Below are 19,981 nucleotides of genomic sequence, written 5' to 3'. Positions count from 1 at the left end.
TGTGGCCTTCAATTGTGTAAAGTCAAACATTAAGACATAAAAACTGACATTAAGAAATATATTTCTTTCTTTCTTTTTCTTTTACTTTCAGTTACATCCAAATGTCTGGACGTTTTAATAAAAAGCAAATAAACAAGATATGATTTGGCACAATTAAAATAGCTTTACCTTTACTGCTCCATTTTGAATTTTGAAAACAGTATTTCACATTATTGCAACCAATCAAAAGACAGAAAACATAAAGTTGTCTCCACTGATGCAAAAATATTTCTCTCCCTCAGAGCCGACTAATTCCTCCACAAATTTGAAACAATCCCTTCAAACAATAGACGTCAATGGAGGCTTATTTTGTGGTAAACTTGTGAGTAAACTTATATCGAGCAGGAATAGGAAACGCAGCGTTCTCTTTGACTCAAGCAACGTGAAAATGCAGCTTAAAGTTCAAAAGATGTCTACTGATGTATAAATGTGGCAGAAAAGTTGTTACGGTTGATCAGATGAAACCAAGGGATGTAACATTCTTCCTATGGTTGATATTGCAGGATTCTGCTCCTTTATCTGGATTCTGAGCTCAAGATTTAAGCTAAATTTGGAACAATCACATGACCTGGAAACATCTGGTATTATTATTATTTTCTATGTCTGGTCAGCCAATTGTATTTAACCAAAAGAGACGCTGGAAGCATGTGACTGAAAACTGAACAGTGAAAAAGATCACAAGATACATTTATCCTATTATTGTCAAGACAAACATGTCTCCTGGTCATATCTGGGTCCGTGTTTTACTCTCAAACTCTAAAGGTTCCACATTCAGGCCCAAACACTCGACGTCCTGAATGTCTTTCCTATGGCTATTTTAGGTGGTGGTCAGTTCCTTCATTTAGTACAGAAATATGCATTGAAGATGTAACTCTTTAATTTAGTCTAAACAAATACTTTGAAGGTCAGACTATGAAGCTAAAGAATAGACAACGATAAACTTAGGTATTCAAGAAGATGCCTACAGGTCTACATATCAAGGTTGATCAAATAACTGAATCGCTTGTCTTCTTCAATCAAAATGCACCACTTTATCATGTTTTTGTCCAAATTTTAGCCTCAGAACCTTAAAAAATTCCTTTTTAGCAATTGCTCCAAACAATGGACGTCTACTTTAAGACGCATAAAGATGTCTAAATGTCAAAGAAGTTGTTGATGTGATTGACCTAATGGCCTAACCAGCAGTCGACAAGTCTTTGTCTTTATTTAACTATAATCAGGCTATAAAAGCTAAGAGGACATCATTATACCCCAAAGGCAACATTACCTTCCATGTTTACGTTGTTAAAAAGGCGAATAGATGTGTATTTAAGTCTAAATGTGACTAAGAAGTTGTAAGCCTTGATAAACTGGGAGCATATTCTAATCTTGTGCATGTCATGAACATGTTAACGTCTGACTTTCACCTTCAAAAGCTGAAGATTTTAAAAGAAACATGAGACAATTTCTCCTAGAACTCCCATCAAAATATTTCTTCGGAGTAATTTTTGATAAACTCGCTGATCAGCAGAACTCCCGTTCAAACTTAGTCCACACACTGACGTTGAAACTTATGATATGAGCATAGAATAGACAACACTGCCTTATGTCTAAACACTAAAGCAATGAAAAATGAAATCCGGACATCTTTTCAGCTTTTCAGACGGAAGGCAATGTCTTTTTTTTTTTTTTTTTTTTTTTTTTTTTACATCTTTTCAACCTAAGGCTTCCCTCCATCCTCTCCGTCCCTCTCGTCTGTTTGACGTCTACTCCCCCGTGTTCGCCTCATATGAGACGAATCTGTTGACAACAAGGTCGGCCTGCAGACCAAACTTTACTGCTACTTCCCCCCCTCCGCCCCACATCATCCCCTAGGAAGGATATGTCCATGAGGGTGTTATTATCTGGTATTAATAGATGCAGCCCCGGGAAGACAAAATCAGCTATTGATAATTGCAAGGAGTCCACGGCAGCCATACTGTATCGATCGGCATGTCCTCCACTCCCCCTGGTACCGGGAGATAAGGAGACACACTCTTTAGAGCAATATAATTTCTTTTGACCTATCTGCTTGCTACAGACTTATGATGAATAGCCGCAGTGGCCGGAGTCTTTTATCACCAAAGTTACCCCCCTTGATATAATATTGATTCTTTATAACTAGCTCACCGCACAAAAATCAAACTGTCCACTTGGCCATCATCATCATCAATATCATCACAAAGGCAGCAGAATGAAGATCCCCCTCGTTCCCCCCTTCCCCGCCCCGTGCCTCAGAGTGGGAGAGCCCTTACAATCCCCTCCGTATAGGCTTAATCTTTTATTTTGCTGATGATGAAAAGGAAAGTGGGGGAAAGGAAGGAAGGTGCCATTTAAGTCCAGGTGCCACTTTAATTTGGGGTGGAGGAGGGGCTTGGGGGGGGGTCCGAAAAGTCCAGGGAAAACCATTAGGACAGGGTTTTATCCTGTAATGAACTCACATATGCTATAAAAAATGATTTCATAGGTTATGTAAGTTTAGTTAGGACAATTCCAGAAGTTTTAATGACATTTTCAAACATTAGCTACTTTATATGAGTAAGAGTCTTACCCTTGAATGATGATTAGAAATGAACTAAAAATGTTGCATCAGTTCACTGTTATTATTACACTGTATGTAACAGAAACACATTTGTACGGGTTTCTGTTTTGAATAAATTTATCAACTTGTTAAAAAAAGGATCCCTACCAATAAAGTTGTTATTGAAAAAGTTTGCATTTCGCTTTGACTAGTTTAGCGACAATGCTAACGGTCTTAGGAGGTCGAGGTTCTTAATTCTGATAGTTACTGTGAACGGATGGCACATGTTCACACAGCTTATAGAAAAAAACATTCACATTCCACCTCATAAAGGCAGATTTTAACTAAAAGTGTTGTGGGACATGACAGTATAAGGAAACACGAACAGACAGGACACAAAAGATCTGTCAGCACTGTAAATAAACACATAGACGGCTAACTATTACCTGCTAAGCGCAAATAGGTAGCGCTTAGCTTAACCTATTTTTCTTAAGGGGCTGTGAAAAATGTGCAACTCTTGCCCCCTCAGCTAAATGATGACTATCTTTTATAGTGTTTGTATTACATTTAACAATATTTAACTAGAAGGATAATTCTACACTGAATAGTCATTTTTTAAAAGAGTTTGAGAATTTTAAAACCTGTATTCTCTGCGTTTTTTTTTTTTAAATTTTGCCTCTAAATATTGGAAAAAACATTTTGTTTTTATGGACCCAGAGTTACGACTCTATTTCAGCAACATTTCATAACTTTATCAAATAGCATGTTTTACATTTGTTGCTCCTTTTGAACCTAGGAGGATAAAATGATAAAAAAAATGTTAACAGTTAGAATTTAAGTAATTGTATTAATTAAGTGCCTCTTAAAAGTTAGTTGGGATCTACTTTTTTAAATTTTACATGTTTATTCCCTCCCAAAAATATATATTATTGAGATCTAATCCAAATAAAAATAGTTAAATATCATTTATTTATTTATTTTCAACGGTGTATGAAGAGAAAATCTGTCGCCGGTAATGAGGAATTGCAATTAGACTTGCGCATTTCCAACGCCGACAGCAGAGGGGAACGTAAAAACTAAAACCTTGTTTAATGATGCTGTCGGTACCGGATGCGGCTCACTGTTTTGGCTGCCCCGCCGAGGCCACTCACTCTTCCAACGAGAGAGTCACCAAACGCTGCTGCTGGAGGAGAAGGGAAGAGGAGGAGGCGGAGGAAGAAGAAGAAGAGGTGGTGAAGGGGGGCGAGGGGGAGGCAGGGAGGGTGGGAGAGAAGAGGAACGCGTAATCTCCCAAACATCCGTTGTTAACCACTTCACCCCCTCTGGATCCGTGCGGCAAGGTAAGAAAAAAGCCTGCGCGGCTTGGCCCTCTCTGCATCGTAAAGTGCACAGGCAGGCGGGTGTAGCAGCTCCTCTCCTCTCCTCTCCTCTCCTCTGCTCTGCTCTGCTCTCCGGGGCTGAGGCTGAAGCTGTCTTCCACTGCGGATAGAGAGCGGATGGAGGCCGGGCACGGAGCAGGACACCAAGAGGGTAATTGAACTTTTACATTCCTTACTTTTCTTTCTTTCTTTCTTTTGTTCTCCCGCTCTCTCTCGCTCTTTCTCTCTGTCTGTCTGTCTGTCTGTCGCTGTGTACAGTTGGGGAGTTGGCGTGTGGAGGGTGTTCAATATCTACCACACGGAGCCATCCATTGCTGGGACATGATATTACACGCGTGTTCCGGGGAGTGGGGAAGCATTTCATATGCCCGCTGAAGTTGCGCAGCATGAGAGAGAGAAAAAAAAAAAAAAAGAGTGAGATTGCGTAAGCGACCAATCAGAGGTCTTTGCGGCGCCGCAACCGACACAACCGCGCGCTCGCGCGCACACACAAACACACGCCGCGCGGGCTACTGTAGCAGCCGACGGCGCACACCCCGGAGCGCCATCTGCACCAATCAGACAGCTGGGAACTCTACCCCCCTTATTAATATGAACATCTCTGAAGACAATTTTTGTCAACATATAATTATTAGTTATTGCCCGTTTATCGTCACATTGCTTCTTAACGCCAATTCTGAACTATTTCTGGTAACACATGGACAACTCAGACTTGCAGGTTATAATAATATCAGGTCCTATAACTTGTAGGGTTGTTGTTTTCTGTTAGGGTCAACGTCATTTTAATAAAAGCACATTTATGTTCATTCATAAAATGTTTATATTATTTGCCTTTTGAAACAAGTTACAGTCTAGGTTGTTTCGGTGTGTGCAGATATTACAACTGCCCCAGCTGATACACACGTTCAGGGATTGAAATTACTTTAATTGGTTAAGTATTTACTGAAAATGTCCAGATATTTTACAGTTATCGTGCGCAAACGGACCGACAAATATTTTATGGAAAAACCTGAGAAGTCCTGTGAAAATCGGAAAAAAAATTATTTAATACATGTGTTAGCATTTATATTTTAAGAGAGTTGGATTTTAGTCAAACGTTCTGGCTCACTTCAAAATAAAATTAGGGGGGGATTTAACTTTAAATAACTGTACAGTATCAACATTTTATTTGAAGTCAGGATAGCCCAAGGAGAGTTTGTGGATTTCATTTTCACACTAATAAACTTTAGCAGTTGAACTGTGGGAATGTGCGAGGGAAATCGCAAACTGTATTGTGTGATAAGCCATCACTTTGGGCTGAAGACAAACCGATGTGGGTGAACTACAGCCTGATCCCGCCTGTGTTCATTTAACATGACAGCGTTGGGTTTGGGGTGTAACCTGGCACACTCCGTTTGGTTTTTAACTAAAAAAAGAAAAAAAAAAAACGTGTTAAGGTTTATAACATTAAGGATAAGGAAAGGGGTTAATAATAATAATAATAATAATAATAATAGTAAAAACACAGACACAAAAACACATTTTTTGATATGTGTTTTTTATTTTTGATAATGAACAGTTTACGTGGCAATTCGTCTTCATGTAGAAAATAATGTCTGCTTATATTTTCTTTATCCAAACTGTGAGAGTGGGATGTAGCGGGTACTGAGATCCCTGTAATTTGCAAGTGAAGGGTTAAAAACGCATAAGCAAAACTTCTTCCTCTGGTATTCAACAAAAACTTTTTTCATTGTTTTTCTTTATTTATACAGGACTCAGATTTTTGTCAAGGAGGTCCAAGGGGATTAAAAAAAATAAAATTATGAATATGTCAAAAACTTTGCTTTGCAAAATGCTGTATATATAAAGTTGAGATGACTGATCAACATTGCATAGCAAGGTTACCAAAGAGAGTTGAAAAGATTGTTGCTGCAAGTAAATTTTGAGTCAAACTAAACGAGATTAGATCACACTCCCATGTTTAGAATGTATTTTTACACAGGCTTTATGAACACAATTTTGGTCAAAGTATGATTTTGTTTTTAAATTATGGTAATTTTTTTTTACTAGTCTGACTATTTTTATCTTTACCTAATAAATATATATATATATATATATATATATATATATATATATATATATATATATATATATATATATATATATAGTTATCAAACAAAGTAGTTTAATTTCTTAATCTTTGGAGTTGTGGTTACGGGTCACACAAAATCATTCCTAAGGAACAGAAATGGCCCGAGAGCCACACTTTGGACATCTCTGGCATGTAGCTCATGCTAGCTAACCTTGTTAGCTTCTCCTAATTGAAATGAAGAAAAACCATGTCTTCATTTTAGAAGAAATGATTTTTACATTATGTACATTTACATTATTAAAAGTACAGTTTTAATTTAAATGGTTTCGTCTCTTATCTAAACGACAAGCTGGGCCACTTTTTTTTTTTTTTTGACTCATTTGGGTAAATAGAGTAATTAACATTTTGGATTAAAAAATAAAATAACAAAGCTGCCTGACCAAGCAACACAGTGTGCATCTTTTTATTTCCAGACGGTTTGTAGCTTTGCATTCTGCCACACATCTCTTAGTTAACTATGTAAGACGCACAGAATCTGATACATAATTGTGGACATCATGAATTAGTAATGACTATTGTAGCTGGGGCTCTACTAAGTGGCAAGAGGCTGTGAGCACTGCACTGAAAGTGGAGTGTTTTTACTCTCCCTCAGATCACAGACTCAGCATCTACTGGGGGCCATTCTGAGAGCCTACCCAGAAATTATATTATTTACCATATCAGGGCCCCTTTGCTTATCTCGCCTCAGCCGAGACGCGCGGAGATAAAAAGCAACAGGCAGGGCTGTACCTGAGATGAGTCAAATTTGATCCGACTGGCCCGATCGGGAATAAGCGAAATGAATTGAATCAAGCCATTTCTGCTGCTACTGTAATTAAATTAGTTGCCGGGGCGTAATTGGACATTGAGTTGGCACTTTAGAAGGAGATGACAAAACGCTCACTCCTGCCACCGAACGACGATGTGTCAAATTTAGTGAGAGAAGCAGAGCGGTAGACGAAGGCTGACACAGCAATGAGGCTGCCGCTTTAGTGGAGGTTTCCTGAAAACGAACTGGATTGACATATGATTTAGGAATGAATGCACAAAAAAAAAAAAAAAAAAAACTCAATACAATAAACTATCTAATTTCGTACCCAGAGAATATTTAGTAATTCATTGTACAGTCTCTTTGAATAAATGCTACTTTTAAATCTGAACAGCTTTAGATGGCTTGTTTTAACATCCACTGGCTGATTACTTCATTAGGAAGTGGAAGAAAAATATGCATTTTATTGTGTTTACCTTTTCTTAAGTCTCTATAGTTGGTGTTTAAGTTTTGTCAACAATGTCTTTCAATAACACCTTGTGACGTTTTAAAATTCCTCGTCAATTCTAAACATTTTTGACGCATAAGTGCCCACTGGGTGAACTTCTCTAGTAGCCCTACCACCAGGTACAGCAAGTCATATTTATATATATATATATATATATATATATATATATATATATATATATATATATATATATATATTGATTTCCATTGATGATTTTTGTGTGATTTTGTTGTCAGCACATTCAACTTTGTACAGAACAACGTATTCAATGAGAATATTTCATTCATTCAGATCTAGGATGTGTTATTTGAGTGTTCCCTTTATTTTTTTGAGCAGTGTATATATATAAAAAGTGTGTTTGAGTTATGCCTTTAATTTCTGTATCAAACCCTACAGAAATCCTCAAATTTTACAGTTTGGTGATTTTAAACGCAAAGTAATCTCCACGCAGCCACAATTCTCCTGAAGTGAAAGTAGAATCAAAGTTGCTTCAGTTGAAACTTGTTGGACTCTCGTCACTGTAGGAGCGTCATCACTCTTTGACATTTTTAAGCTGCAGGCCCTGCATCGAACACCCCTGCTGTAAACCAGACCAAACACTCAGGGGAAAAGGTTTTATGGCATCGAGACGTTGGCCATTTCAGCCTCTAATGCCGCTTCCAAGAACAATGAGCAGAAAGGAGCTAAAGCCGCAATGATGACACTTAATCTCATTGGAATTCCTCGTCAGGTTTGACCTTGGGAAGATATTAGCCACTCGACAAGTGACTCTGCATGTGTGCATGGGCCGTGCGTGCATGTGTGTGTGTGTGTGTGTGTGTGTGTGTGTGTGTGTGTGTGTGCGTAAGCATCTCTGTCTACAGTGTTGTGAACACAATGTGGTGTTTTTTTTTTGTTGTTTTTTTTTACATGTTTAACTGCACATAACGATACATAAATTCCATAGAAACACATTCCCAGGACGGGTTTTAGAGTCACAGCCGTTGCAAGATTTCCTCGCACTTTTCACTGCCGGGCCGGAGGAACTGGAGTTGTGCACCCAGATGTGCTGCTGGAAGTGGAGGTGGAGGAGAAGGAGGCAGCAGCCAGTCGAACCGGTCTGTGGCGCAGGGATGTGTGTGTGGTGTGTGTGTGTGTGCTACAGTGTCTGCTCAATGGAAGCCCCTTGAATTTTTAAACAGCATCAGTTACTTCATACTGTCACTATTTTGGCACCGTTTGCCATGCTTAATCCTGGTAAGTGCACATCTACACTGTCTGACAGTGTGGACGTCCAGCTGTGAGCTGGTGGCTGTGAGTGCCACGCTGCAACACGACCTCATGCTGATGAGGGCAACTGTAAATGAAAATATGGAGCAACATTTTTGCTTCCTTTGCAGTCATACATTTGCTTATCGACAATGTGTGTGTGTGTTTGTCTAAGGGGGATTTAAATGCAATTTTGAGAGGAGTTGATTTGATTAAATTAAATTAACGTAACCTCATGTTATGTGTAACTCACAGTAAAATCTGATGTTTACTCTGGAATTATTTGACAAATGAGTGGAAGTGATTGCATGGATAGAGCAGAAAGCTGAGTAGAGGTGTATTTTAATATAAATTTTAATGCAAATTTAGATGGAAATAGATCTTAAAGTTCGTAGAAACAGTATGAAGAGCTTCTGACAAAGTTGGGGGTTGGGGGGAGGATTCTCCGCTCTTTAATGACATTTCGGCTCCCCTCACTGTCCTCTGCAGGGCCTTGTCATCTCCTGCTTTTCATTCTGCAAATTGGGAGACAGTGTTCAAGTTAGCACAGACAGTGGGGTTTATTCTGACCACATCTGAGAATTACAAGTTAACTTGATTCACAAAAAGCAGACCAAAAACAAAAAGAATATAGACACAAAAAATATTAAAGTCCTGTTAGTTTTCCACAGCATGCCATTTGAATAGCCAAGTTAAAATGTGTTTGCATTTCTCTCCTGAGATGCGTCAGCTTTCAGTCTTTTGTGTGTGTGTGTGTGTGTGCGTGTGTGTGTGTGTGTGTGTGTGTGTGTGTGTGTTTGGTTCAGCTGTTCATACTAGTTCCAGGAATACAGTGCAACCAATGAAAGGTCTGCTGTAAAAGGCCTGCAAGCTGTAAAAACAGCAATTAGAGTTAAAGCTTCACCTGACTGCAAAAAAAGAAAAAAAAAAGAAAAAACACACACAGCGAAAGTAAGGGACGTATGAGAACAATGTTTTTATTTTGTAATAAAATTTTTTTTAATAAATTCTGATTTACTACAGGATTATTCACATGTACATCATTATTGACCTGTAGGAATATTTTTAAATTAAAAAGCGATGCATCTTGTAAAGATAGACATCATTTAAATGTGTCTTAAATGTTTAAATGCAAAAGTTAGAGGGGCTGTATTGTAATTCTCATAAATAAATGTTACTGAGACATGAACAAATACTTGGCAAAAACAAAACATGGTTGGTCTGAAGATGACACCTCTGCTGAAACTGACATCTAGTCTGACATCTGGATTTAAAGGACAATAAATCATCTACTCTGAATAATTAACTGAGCATACTGTACTGTTTGATAAGTAGGATGGATTGGAATGTATGTGTGATTGAATTGAAATTATTTTATTTTTCGCAAAGCGCCTTTAGACGACTTTTGTCGTGAACTGGCTCTATACGAATACACCGAACTGGACTGAATTATATCACACACTTATAAGTTTAAGTTTTACATTAATTGGGCTTTTAAACTTAAGCTTAAAACTGATAAACAGGGGGGCGGGGAAGGAAGCTAGTCTACCAGGCAGAAAATAAAAGTATTTAGGGAACAAGTTGGTGATTCTGAGTGACCAAGCTGATTGAGATGAACAAATGAAAAACCTTGCTGAGTTCACTGTACTGGATGCTACGGTGTGTTAGCAGACGTTTAGCTCTTCTCCTCCCCTGCCTTGCTTATGTCTCCATGGGGGAGAAATATTTGTACAGGGAATCCTTTTTCTCTCTCTCTCTCTCTGTAGCTTCTGTAGTCATCCCTCTTTGTCCCCCGGACTGACTTTATTTATGGCTACCGGCTAATGAGCTCTACGGCCTTTTGTAGCGAGCGACAGCGTGTGTAAACATTTAGATTTTACCCCCTCGACTACAAGGAGCGGTCCGGCGAATTAAAAGGCGCAAAGCGAAATGAAATCGCAGAGCAAACCCCAACACCTGATCAAACACAAGGTTACCCACGCTGTGTTTTTGTGTTTTGCCGTGTTAACGCCCCGTGTTGCTATCAGTCTGCCATGTGTTTTGGAGGGCTGCCAGACGGCGGAGGAAGAGCACCTATTTGGTGGAGAGGTAATTGCTACACAGCGTAGCCTCTGATTGCCAGGATCCTTCGCCGGGGAACATCCCCGGCTCCCCTTTTCGCTCGCTCCGGCGGCCCTGATTACAAATCATCTTATTGATTTGACGAGTGCAAGATGCTTTGCTAATAACTGCTCTCGTGCCATCTGTTAATCTTTTGTTGTGATTAAAAAGGTAATCCCAGTAGCCATTATTCCCGGTGACAAGTGCTGCGCGGGAGAGAAGGCGCTTCTGCTCTGACGGGGGCCAGAGAGGAGTGAAAGGGGAAGTCAGGGTGGAGGAGGGAGGGACGGGGAAAGAAGGGGGAGTTCCGAGGATATCAGTGATCTCCGAACGCGATTGAGAAATCGGGTCAGTCCTTAACACGACATACAAAAGAAAGAAAGAAAGAAAGAAAAAAAAGAATTACATCCCTGCTAGAAAAAAAACCATTACCCTGTATAATCACGCAAAATGATTTTTCTTAAATATGATAATAAATCACAGGCCGGATCGATGGCCTGCAGACCAACTGCTGTGCCCTGATAAGGCATCAATCAATATTTAGTATTTAGATTTTAATTAATACCTCGGCCGGGGGCTGGCGGCCCTCTAACACTGGGAGAATTATGTTCTGTGATAAAAATGGATCAAAATAAAGCAAGTGACAAAAAAAGCAGGCCTGTTAGCACTCTAAGCTGTTACTCATTTCTGCCATTGATCAGTCCGTTGTTTAGCTGTGATTGAGGACCCTTTAAAAATCAACCCCGTGTGCGTTTGCGTGCGCACATATGCGTGTGTGTGTGCGCGTGTGTGTGTGAGAAAGAGAGAGTTTATGCATTGCATAGGGGAGGTATGGATGTGTGCGTTTACATGGCAACAAACCCATCGATCACAGTCGGTACAGGAGCCCGAGTTAAACTGCAGGAGTACCTGCTGCAGACGGAGCAGGGAGACAATCTCTACCTGACATCATGTGTTGGACTAGAGGTGGAGTGAATGGGGGGGTGAAGTGGGGTGGAGAGGGAGATGGGTTCAGATCCATTTCACGGCGAAACGCAACCGAGACGACATGTGGGCCAGCCGAACTCTCTCGACGCTAAATTTAGTAATCCTAATCTTCATAGTTGTGGTCACCTAATGGTCGCGCGGACCGGTTTACAAAACAGTTTAATAGCCGCTTCCCTGAAATGCTCCCCAGCACACAGGAAAGGATCTACTACTAATTTCATGTTGTGCAAAAATAACGGAAACACTCCGGCTAATGGTGTCGGAGGGATGCATTTAGTCCAACCGGTGGGATGTATCTGTTTGTTGTGCACAAAATAACCAAGAAGAAAATGTTAAGTATAAACAAATAGAGCAGATGAACTCCAGATTTTACTGCCCTGAGCTAATTGTTACATGAAGTAGACGTCACTTCAATATGGAGCCACAGTCGTATTTTTGTTTGAATTTCTGTAAATAATCAGCGATAAACATGTCAATGGATGTGCAGAACTTCAGAAAATGAGGTATTTTTACTTTGGAAATGACTAAATCTGCAGTTTCACACTGCATGTTACTTCAACAGCAACCGAGTTTGATCATTTTTACTGTTAAAACTGAAAAAAAAAAAAAAAAAGCTGTTTACAGGGTAAACTAGTACTTTCTTCCAGATGCTCAAATTATGGGATTGCAGTTGGAGTACCTCAAAATACATTGATGGAACTGCAACTCAGATACATTTATTATGCACTATGAAAACTGGAGGATGCTAAATATTGTAGAAGAGATAAATATAATAGATCAGAAGGAAAAGCTCACAAAATAAAATCCACTTAAACAGTACATTACATTTCAGAATAAAGTAGTGGCAATGTTTGTTTTTTTTCCCCTTCTGCTAATATTACTGTAGTTTACATTAATTATATAATTTGTTGATCTTCAGTGACACCATGTGAAGTGACTGTACTGCACCGAATTTCAGTTGAATTGAGTTTAGTTTTCAGTTCAAATACAGTAAACGTGGATGGAAAGCTGTAGGTTGAAGCTTTGTCTTATTCTACCTCCACGTCACTCATGTCGAGCATGTTTCACACTCCAGTGAATTGAAGCACAAGTCCACAATCTGAAAAAAAAAATGATGAAAGAGAATCAAGCCTTCTGTTCTCATACCCACTGCTGAGAACATGGTAACTTTACTGTGAAAACCACTAAATGTACCGGGACACCATGTACTTTGCTTCGACAGTTAAAAAAAAAAAAAAAAAAATCAGTTGTAAATAGAGTAATTTTATAGCTAAAACAGCACGAAGAGGTTTTTTTTTCGGTTCGTCCAAAAATAACCATTTCTTAACGTTTGTTGAAAACTTTCAACATGAATTAACTGGAAACGGTTTGATCGGTGTTCAACAGATCCACTGAAATAACTGGACCTCAAACGTGTCATGGAGGCAAGACACAATATTTAGTAATACAACAAATACACAATATTTAATGAGCTTTATCTCAAAATGGCATTTTGGCTTTTTTAAATATAGATTAGTTGTTATTACTGTAACTGAATTCATACTATTTTAGAATTTTCCCAGAATAATTATATATAAATCTACAGTAGCAAACAGGACATAACTGCAAGAATCACTGTCATTTTTACTGTAAAAAACAAACTCCACATTGAAAAAAAAATCAACATTCCTACACCTTTAAAGATTCTGTGTAATTAGAGTTTTTTTTTTCTGTTAACATGAATGCTTACATTTTGTGGGAAAAAAAAAAAAAACTCAAAGCGCTTAAATGTCATCCAATGGGTCCACGAGGAACTCATGACAATTAAGGGTTAAATTACCTGCACTAAGTATAAAACCGTTGAAAATGAGTGACATTCAGCTGATGGCTACACAAAATTTCAGGTAAGGTTTTGACCAGTGGGATTTGTATCGTTAATAACTCAGTAAGACAATTTGACAAATTGGATTCAGTGTTAATCTGCTCAACTGGTGCATTTGACTTGTAATCTTCAAACGTGCAACGTACGCCGCACAATTTACCTAAAAAAAAACATCAATTTGTTTAGTTTTTCTTGTACATCTCATGCAAAAATGCCACCGTGAATTTCTACTGTCAACATGAGATGTACCGTCATTTCGTCGCCTGTCGGGAAACGTGTCTGGATTGACCGAGGGTGTACAAGCGTTACAAGATTAGTTGAAGACGAGTGTAGAGGGCTGCGCAACCCCCCTGTTTTTCTTTTTTTTTTTTTTCTTTCTTTCTGTTTTTTTGGCAGAGGGCCTGGAAGGTCCCCCTGTTCTCCTTGATTTGAGCTAACCGGACATGTGCGTGTTACTCGGGGTTTGCGGCTGGATTTAAGTGTCTCAAGGCTGTCTGCTGTCTAACTTGGGTCAACAGGATATTAGGTCACAGCAAGGCAGGTCCAAGTGGATGGTGTTTCTTTTAAGCCGATTCCTAAGACACACACGTCCAGTGTCGAACAATGGCGCACACACACACACACGCACGCACGCACACAAGGGACGGCGCCTGCACAAACATGCAACGGATGTTGCATGTTTGGTGTCGGTCGGGGCGCTATCACACACGATACTATCATGTATCGACAATTTTTTTGCTGGAATACAGTACAATTTTTTTTTTTATTATTTTAACTTAAAAAAGTGCTTGAAAATATCAAATGCCAAAAGGAAAATTTGCCACACTCCTGCAGTCAGTACTGGTTTGACTTCGCCAATTGGCGTGCCAAGTGGTAAGACAAGACGGATATGTTTTTACTCAACGCAGAGAAGCCATCAAACTGCAGTTATCAGGGTTTAGCTTAGCCGTGTGATAAAGTTCACACACCATGAGTCCAAACAGGATTTGACAATCCCTATTAATCCCTTCTTACTGTTAGATGGACAAGGTGCCAAGTGGGCCGTGTGTGTGTGTGTGTGTGTGTGTGTGTGTGTGTGCGCGTGTGTGCGCGCGCGCATGTGTGCGTGAGTGTGTGGGGCTCGCATGGGCCAAGCATAAGCGGAGTGAGTCAGCTGCTGCTGGAATTACTGTAATTAAATTAGCGTATCTGTGACAGCACTCCGTTTCAAACCACAGATTAAATCTGTTTTTTAAGAGAAAAATAAAAGCTCAGATGGTTGCAAAGTCGGGTGCTCAGCATCAAACAAGATACTAAAACTGCTTTTCAACTGAGCATTAAAGTGAACATATTAGAACTTATAAAGACTAAATCATAAGTTAAAAATAGGAATCCTCAGGATTAGGCATAAAATAACATACAAAAGAAATCCAAATGCTTGGTATATATATAAAAAAATATGTATATGTTTTTTTGTTAGCAACTTTTCCTAATATGCAGATTATATTTCTATTGTGATTATTATTGGTTTGATCTGGATTCAGTGATGTGCCATGTTTTTGCAAACAGACTCTCACTTTGCAGATTACAACATGCTCTCGTCTAACAGTCATGACGTCTTGTGAAATATTCCAGTTTGAACATTTTTGAATCTTTATGTTGTCTGTATTAAGTGAATATCCTCTCAGTTTTCTGCACTGTTTGGTGAATAATCCTCCAGCATTAGCTGTAAACCCACAGCTGACTTGCTAACATGCATTAAGAGCCACAAAAGACAATGTGAATTGAATAAAGCTTCCCTGTGCATCAGGATGAAAAGGTTTACTGTCATTGAACTGCTAAAATGCTGCATATTGATTATGATTGACTTTTTTTTAATACATCTCTCCACCTCTGTTTTTGACTATTAGCATCACTGCCACTAAAATTACACGTCAACTCATATTCAATGTGGGTCTGCAACCCACATTGAATATGAGTTGCAGTCTGCAACAGCTCAAATGTGTTATTTGAAGAATTTGTAATATCACACCAAATACTGCATCCAATCCATTCTTGCATTGCATACATTGATATTTTAATCCTAAATTGCAATTTGATTAATTATGCAGCATATATTTTTTATTAACCACCCAGTTCTTACGGTGTCATGGTGAACCTGTGGCCGTTTCCTGCAGTCAGTGGGCAACAGGCACAGGGCTTACTGACATGTACATGAAAAACATACATTTACATTAAAAATGACATCGTTTCTATCCCCAGTCGTCACTACAGGCCTGTTCTCTACGTAGACGTCGCTTCAGTATGAAGAACATCCTGCTTCTGACCTTCTGTCCAGCTTTAATCTTCTTATTATCATTATAATCGGCTAACAATCTGACCTTAATGGTTTTCAGGATTACAAAGTTATTTGAAGTGTGTTAATTGACATAAGCTTGGGCTTGACATAAGCTCAGAGATCCCTTTTTGTTTATAAAATGTCTTACATTTGTGCTTGCTCAAGATCTGTCACCTTTATCAACACATGTAAAAATAATCACTTCTTTAGCCTCTTTCATGCCTTAGAATAAAGTTGGAAATGTAAATACTGTATATGTTGTGCAAACTTAAGTTGATGTGCAAGTCCAGGAGAGCAAAGAAAAAGGTCTTTAAGTTTCAATGTAAAACAATCACAAGCAGGGAGAGTTTATATCAACTGTGTTAAACGTTGCTGGTGTAAGGTCAGTCGTTTTTGGTTAAAAGCTAGCAAAAATGACTGACCATACACCAGCAATGACCGTATCTTAAACATGGTGAAATCATGCATTGTTCAGCTTGTCTGAAGCCTCAACAGTCTGCAGTCTCTTCCAATTACTGCGTGCATGAAGGTAACCCAGACATGCACACAGCAACACACACTGTAACTTCATTAATGTAGTTTGTGTTTATAAGGTTCGATTGATAGGATTAGGATTAGCAGAGGCGATGCAGAGAAATCACCTGGTGGTCAGAATTGTAGTTTTTACGAGACGGAAACTCAGAATGTCTTTCTTTGACATACTAAGTGCTACCAAGTTAGCTGTTTTCAGCACCAGTGAAGTGTTTAAAACAAAGTCTGCAGAAAAATAGGCACGGATTAGTGCAGGAGGTTCATTCAGGTTGGAATTAAGTATATAGTTTGGAGCGATAGATCAGCTCTAGAATCGTTCAGGTTTTGCTTTAAAATAATTGGAAAATCCAGTTTTTGCAGTGACAATTGTCTCACATATACAACTTTGCCTCTGCTCCTAATGTAAATAATTAATGACCCCTCAGGAAAAGCAGACTAAGAAATATTTTAACTTACAGGCAAAACTTTACAGGAGTTTAGAAATCAAAATCCTGATAGAGTTAAGTGTTGGAATCAGAGTCGGTACAAGGTGAACAAACAAAAAAAAAAAAAAAAAAAAGCCCAGACAGAAACAGAGAACGAGTAAACTTTTCAAGACTGTTGCATCAAGCTGATGTAATTTCCTGTTTCGGGTTGTAACATTCTTATCAGCCAACTTAAACCAAATCTGCTTCCTTGAGATTTCTGGACGATTCTTCTCTTTCCGTGGACTTGTGGCATGTCGTCTGTCTCAAAAGAAAAAGCCAAAGGAGGTCGGCGAATATATTTTATAATTCTATTAAAATTTATACAGCCGTAAGCACAAGAAGGACACACAAAAGTGACACTAAAGCCTCGACTTTCACTGTAACATTTTAATTTAAAGATCTTGGATGTACATGAAATGAGGTAACAATTTTGCAGGCAAAAATGGTTTATAAAATGAGGTAGATGTTTTTTTTTTTTTTTTTTTTGTGCGTTAATGTTACTTGTGAAATCAGGCTGCATTTTCCTCATGTTTTTATCCCTCTTCAGTAGTTAGTGATTATTCTGGAAATGTATTTGTGATTTGGTTTGGATTGATCTTGTGAAGTTCAAAGTTACATAGAGTGAAACGTCACGCAAAGTAGATTTTTAATTGTCAGCAGAAAAAAAAAAATGCTTTCTGCACTGAGAGACATCCAAAACTTTTCTATTTCCACATCATTTGCTTTAGGTTAACATGCTTAAATTGGCATCTTGTTAAAATTTGACTGGATTGAAAAATTTAAAAAATAATTTTAAAAAGTCAAACGAATTTCCATAGTGCATTGTGCGTAACCTCTCAAAGTGCACGCACAAAATTTTAGCCGTATAATTTTCTTTTCAAGTTCTGCATGAGTAAAACAAAGAATAACAGCAAACTAAAAGCAATCAAGTGAAAAGATTGAAGTAAAGCTAAAGAAGAGAGCTGTGATGGTGGAGGACTGGAGGGGTGGGGGGGCGTTGGGGACGGGTGGGGGTGTTGATGGACAGTTGTGGAGACAGGGTTGTTAGTTTATGTAGGCTGCAGGCTGAGTCGACTGGAAAATTTTGATCACTTTAATTTACTATATCCAGCGTTGCTTCTCTCCCTGTCCAGCACTTTTATCAAGCCCTGTAAGGCCGTATTGATTTTTTTATTTTCTGCCCAGGATAAGAAGACAGAGAGTTAGGGAGCTCTGGTGAATGGAGAACTTTCCTCAGATTGCTGCTATTCTCCAGCTTATTGCATCCTGTCGTTTGTAGTTTCAGATGATGTCCAGTACGCCACGGCTGCTCCAGCCAATAAACTAGGTGACTAACAATGGGAGAGGGCCAGGAATGAAGAGAGGGAGACAGGTCGGCTGGCCGGCCAGCCACACACAGATAACACACAAGGTCGGAGGAGGACATTTTACAGCCAGAAGTTGCCGTGTCGAAAAACGGCGGGGGCTGGGAGGAGCCGTTTTCACGCAGTTGCGTTGAAATAATTGCACTTTGTAACAAAATACTGTTTTCATTCTATTTTTTTTTTCCATTAATGTATTTCTAGTAATCAGAGAGAATTTCTTAATTTTTTTAGGACGTGTTTTTTTTGTTTTGTTTTTAATGGTTTAACATTTTACCTAAAACAAATAATTTTTTTCTCATTTTAAAGAAAAAAAATTGTAAATCAACCTGGAGCTTTTTCTGTGTGAGTCCAGGTTGCTTTCTTTCCCCTTCCCGGTGGATTGTGAATTTTGGGAACGTGCTTTAACATTTTTTTTTGTACATTCTTGTTATTGCTTCATGTTTTCCTCCCTGAGCAAAACGAATCATCACCTTTGCCCCTAAGAAAATGCAGTTAAAAAGTAGAGGTAATAGTTGTTTCCCCCCCTCCCCCATTACGGTGAAATGGGAGAACGGCTTTCTCCCTTCTTCATTGCCCTTTTCATAATGTGGATATCAAACAAATTGTTGCGTAAAGTCTTTCATTTGTTATATTTATTTTTGCTTTCTTACGGCAGGAAATTTGCATTTGTGTCGGTATGAGACATGTGTGTTTGTGTGTGTGTGTGTGTGTGTGTGTGTGTGTGGGTGGAGAGGAATGAGTGAGATTAGTGACAGTCTGATAAAAGATGTCTCCCAAACCCTAATTAAAATTGAATACCTCTGCAAATGCAAAGCAACATGCAATCTGCAGGTATTTCATTTAGAGCAACTATCTCAGTGAGGGGCAGTTTTTTTTTATGTCTTCCCTCATTGCTACCAAATAGCTCTCCCTCTCTTCCGTTTTATTTCCTCACACCTCTACATCTGCTGCTGTCTTTGTCAAACCTCACAAGTTTGCCCTTCTCTTCCCCTCCACCCCTTCATGCCTCCTTGCTCGATGTCAGACATAAAGCCAAAATAAAATTAAAACAGAGGTATCCGCAGCGTGTCCCTCTCTTTAATGGCAAATCACTTCTGATGCTCAGCTCATTAAGAGAAGAAAAAAGAAAAGGGGGGAAAAAAGGGAAGGGATTCCAAGTGTTGAAGTTTTCTTTTCCTGATAGCGCAAATGGGCTAGGGAAAAAAATAACAAACTTGGTGACAAAGATGCGACTCTTTATGTGATTTGTTCCATCCATCCATCCATCCATCCATCCATCCATCCATCCATCCATCCATCCATCGTTCCTGGCGAGAGGCGGGGTCACCCTGGACAGGTCGCCAGTCTGTCGCAGGGCAACAAGGGGACACTATGTGATTTGTTATTTAAAGAAAATAAATTCTAAAAATTTGGTCTTCCAAGGTCTCTGCAGAAACTCAAGGGAAGGTGTGTATAAAGATTTAGGGTAAATTTCACTGAAATTCAACAATTTAAAATAACAACATGGCAGTTCAGTAAGTTATGTATTTCTTTCAAGATATATATATATATATATATATATATATATATATATATATATATATATATATATATATATATATATATATATATATATATATATATATGTGCGTGTGCGTGCGTCCAGATTCCTAATTCCTACTAATTTGGTCTTGTTTTAAGTAAAAATATTTCTCTGAAATGTATTTATTAATATCTTCAAATTTAGAAATTTACATACATTTTCTCAGTATCTAGTAGCTTA

General features: G+C 38.7%; 1 long non-coding RNA gene across 2 annotated transcripts in view; it reads left to right on the top strand.

Annotated features, from left to right (window-relative positions):
• The first annotated feature begins 3,635 nt into the window (after positions 1-3,635).
• The window catches only part of LOC106923434 (uncharacterized), a 68,402-nt gene continuing 52,056 nt past the window's right edge, over positions 3,636-19,981 (top strand). Inside the window, exon 1 of one of the 2 annotated variants that reach the window (XR_001419409.2) lies at positions 3,636-4,108. This is a non-coding gene — a long non-coding RNA (uncharacterized LOC106923434). The remainder of the gene's footprint in view (positions 4,109-19,981) is intronic. The other variant, XR_001419410.2, reaches the window with a different exon arrangement.

Source organism: Poecilia mexicana, unplaced genomic scaffold, assembly GCF_051168715.1.
Source record: "Poecilia mexicana isolate PSO_F unplaced genomic scaffold, ASM5116871v1 scaffold_16, whole genome shotgun sequence".
Classification (NCBI taxonomy): domain Eukaryota; kingdom Metazoa; phylum Chordata; class Actinopteri; order Cyprinodontiformes; family Poeciliidae; genus Poecilia; species Poecilia mexicana.
This window is presented reverse-complemented; position numbering and strand designations above follow the sequence as displayed.